This window comes from Carassius gibelio, chromosome A8 (assembly GCF_023724105.1).
Source record: "Carassius gibelio isolate Cgi1373 ecotype wild population from Czech Republic chromosome A8, carGib1.2-hapl.c, whole genome shotgun sequence".
Lineage (NCBI taxonomy): Eukaryota > Metazoa > Chordata > Actinopteri > Cypriniformes > Cyprinidae > Carassius > Carassius gibelio.
The window spans coordinates 13346612-13351078 of record NC_068378.1 but is presented as its reverse complement, the minus strand read 5'-3'; positions in this window follow the sequence as shown (position 1 = coordinate 13351078).

Here is a 4467-nt window from a genome sequence, read left to right as displayed (position 1 = left end):
GCAGAACGTCCCGTCAGTTGGAAGAGAAGAGATGCATCTGCAGGTGTCATTATGATTGGGGCCACAAACACCATGTTTAGAGCATTGTTCAGAGGACCAAACGTACTGATTCTCACACTTACACTGGGTTTGGTTCACATTTGAGAGACACACTGAAAATAAATAAATTGTTAGGATACTGGTGAACCCATCTAGAAATCATTTTCAGATTAATGTGGATATAATGTAATTACATCTCTTAAACTTCTCTTACCTGTAGTGATGTCCACACTAGAGATTTTTATGCCTTTTTTGACACATGCGGGGAATTTCTGTCCATGAATCAAAGCCCTCAAGCGCTCTATCACAACGTCTCTTGAAGCATTGATTTTTATGTCAACGGTGTATTTAAACGACTTTAGTGGAGCTGCAAATGTTGAAAAAGAAACTACAATTATCTACTGGTCAAAATCAGCTTCAGATTTTAGGATCATACCTCTTGTCAGTTTGGATTAGAAATAAAGAGAGACTTCATTACCAGGTGGTCGCCGGCAGAACGTCCCGTCAGTTGGAAGAGAAGAGATGCATCTGCAGGTATCATTATGATTGGGGCCACAAACACCATGTTTAGAGCATTGTTCAGAGGACCAAACGTACTGATTCTCACACTTACACTGGGTTTGGTTCACATTTGAGGCACACACTAACAATTAAACAAATTGTTTACATATTAGAGAATACACATTTATTTTTGTATTAAAAAAAAATTGTGATTATTGTAGACAAAATGGCATTACACCTCATATACTTTTCTTACCTGTAGTGATGTTAACAGTAGATATTTTCAAGCTTTTCTTGATGCACACAGGGTATTTATGTTTGTGTATCAGGTCCCTCAATTTCTCTATCACAGCTCCTCGTTGTGCTTTAATTCTTATGTCAGTTGAGTATTTGAACAGTTTTAGAGGTTGAGCTATCAAAAATAGACCACATTTTTAATATCCTTTATTGTGAAATGTCCAGTATTTTGTAATGCTCCCTGATAGCACACAGTTAACGTCTATGTGTTTTCTCCTGGTATTTGTAATTTTTTGAGTATTTTAGTGTAGGCTACTATATATTTAACTAATTTATTAACTAATCCATTAATGAACAAAATGTATCTCATGAAAAACATTAATTGCAGCTTAATATTTAATTGTGCACAGATTTCAATTCATTTACTAATGAATTACATATGTGTATTATTCTATTAGTTATCTACTACTAGCACTATGACAGATGAGGAGTAATTTTATAAAATAGCCTTACTTGTATTGAGATTCACATTGGTTATGGTGATATTTGGGCGGACGCTATATGGAAATGAGTATCCTTTAAGAAGTGTCCTCAGGTGATCCTGTACCATTTGCCTTGAAGCATTTATTTTGATGCTGATCAAGTATTTGAATGATTTCCAATTTGCTGCCAAAAATCAAGAGAGAATAATCCCAATAAAATAGGCATTCGTTCATTTTCTTTACACAAAACCTGTGGTCATGTTGAAATACATTTCTTTGATTAAAAAAAAAAAAAAAACCTTGCCAAAAATGCTGTTAAATTTATATTATTGCTTAAGTAAAAACTAAACATCAGTCATATTTCTTTAAAACACTGTATTACTATTTCTTTGCTATGACAATCCACACTAGTAAAAAAATGTCCTACTTAGACTTACTATATTTAGTTTAAAAAAAGTTCTAACTCTCATTTTAGTTTTTTAAATGCTTTCATCAAAATGAAAAAGTAATCTAGCTGAAAACTTTTTCCACCTCAATTTCCAACTGATCAAATCTCAATGCATAATGCCTCTGTTTCTCTCTCTCTCTCTCTCTCTTTTAAACAGTTATTTTTTACAGCACATTGAGCTCAAAATGGTTCCTGTTTTTATCATGTGTAATGAATATGTTGCTCTTTAGATTAATCATTGAATAATCATTTCATTATTGGACAATATAGCCCCATCTTTTATTAACACTCACACTGTCGTTCTTGTTTTAAGTTGTTTCCAATTTCATCCAGGTAAGGTGGCTGGAAGTTAGAGGAAAGACACAGAACTGCTGTGAAGTTTATCAGTAATGCGTGTCTACAGTTCTATCAGTGATCACTCAAAACATGTTCATTCGGAAAAGTGTGCATATATCAAATAACTGCAAAGATTGTTTTGAATCCAACATGATTAAAAATGTGGTTTATCAGGGTGCAAATGTGCAAACTATGGGGAAAAAAGCAGTTCCTTGTTCCACTGCATTCCATTGAGTGTACTTACCAGTGTTGTTTGCCATGTATTTACACCAAGCATTTCCTTGCTCACTGTCTGTGCATGACTCAGGCTTTGTATTTTCAATGATGTAGTCACGTACAACATGATTATGATTCTCAGAATCATTGAAACAGGTGCCATGCCTGAGAGGACTAAAATAAAATAAAATAAAATAAAAATTAAGTGTTTTTTTTGAGTGAGTAATATTCATATTTTCTTTTTAAGCCCAATAACATTATGAATTACTCATACATAGGGTGAATTAATAATGCAACTTTGGTTATACGTATGCTTTTTTATTTTTTCACTTGTGTAAATCAATTCACTGCCTTCAAAATACAAGTTCTGTGGCATTTGAGCAAAATGTATAATTTATTAAATTATTTGCTCTGACTAAATGGAACAATGTAAACAGATTTTTCTGGAATAATCAATTTGCACATTGATGCCTACACATATTAAACTTCATCTAATTGTACCCCAATGCCATTATGTACTGTAAAACAATGCTTAGCTAACACAATGCTGTTATCACAGGAAAATATTTTCCATAAACGTATGTAAAAATGCACTATCCATAAACGCATGTAAAATATGGATTTATCTGTAATATGTTTATCTTATCACACAATTGGACAAAACTTACTTTGTTGATTGGTGAAGCAATTATACATACACATCTTTAACAGAGTCACCACATTCCTCCACTATTCTTTATATTGTAATTGATAGGCTGTTTGACTAAACATAATGGATGAAAAGGGCTTTAAATTGGTCTTACCTTGATTTGGTGTCCAGTCTCAGCTGGTATTTTATTATAAAGAGCGGAGATCTGACTGCCTGCAGACTATCTGACTGCAGACATTTTTTGTTAGGTGAAGCCTCTGTACTTTAAGAGGAAACTGAGCACTCACAAAACAAGTGTCTCGTCTGTTTGTTACTTTGTTAGGGTTTGATGGCAATCAGAAGGAAAGATAAATGTTTTAGATTTTTTACATTTTTAAAAAAAATTAAAATGTTTAAAAAAATAAAATACTGCCATCAGAGCACTAACTGAGAGCTATAAATTTGAACATTTATTATACTTGAAAAAAACTTTCTAATTTAAGTGAACTTCACATATACCCATATATAATAAATGTCAGATTTACCTGCTCCCTTCAGAAAGAATGAAATATGCAGAAATTTTCTAAAGTTGTCAAACACTAAATTCTAAATTATATATAGATGAATCCTTAAAGCTACAAATGGTCTTGATTTCGTCTTATCAGACATCACAACAGCTGGGTTATTAGGTTATTTTTGCTGCTTTAAGAACTGCAGCTGCTGAACATGACGCAGAACTCTTAACCTTTTCTGTCCCGCTTCAGGTCTTAAAGTCTCTATTAAAGCGGGGGTGAAATGCTATTTCATGCATACTGAGTTTTTTACACTGTTAAAGAGTTGGATTCCCATGCTAAACATGGACAAAGTTTCAAACATTAAGTTGTATGTTTGAAGGAGTATTTTTGTTCCAAAAAAACTTGTTTGTCACAAGTTTCGGAAAGTTTTTTTCGAGTATGGCTCTGTGTGACGTTAGATGGAGCGGAATTTCCTTATATGGGTCCTACGGGCACTTCTGCCGGAAGAGCGCGCGCTCCCGTATAGCACAGCACTGAAAGCATTCACTGATCAGAGCGAGAGCGTCGCGAAATGTCACAGAAGTGTGTTTTTGGTTGCCAGGGCAAGACAACCCTGCACAGATTACCAAAAGAGAAACAGCATTAAGGGACCAGTGGATGGAATTTATTTTCACAGAGCATCAACGGAGTTGTGCAAGTGTTTTTGTTTGTTCCCTGCATTTCGAAGATGCTTGTTTTACAAACAAGGCCCAGTTTGACGCCGGATTTGCACATCGTTTATTTCTTAAGGATAATGCATTCCCAACGAAAAAGGGTCATGATCGTGTGTTGGAACTGCATGTGGTGAGTAAAACTGCTTCAAATATCTCTGTGTTGTTAACTTAGCTATCGCCGTGTAAGCACATCAAGTAAACAACATGCGATGTTGTCATCAAACTGCACTTTCCACATACAGCTTAAAAAAAAAAAAAAAAAAAAAAGACGACATAAAGTGGAACTTAGTCATTTTCCAAAACCGCTAAGCAAATATATACAGTGTCAGTACATACCACATAGAGACGCCTT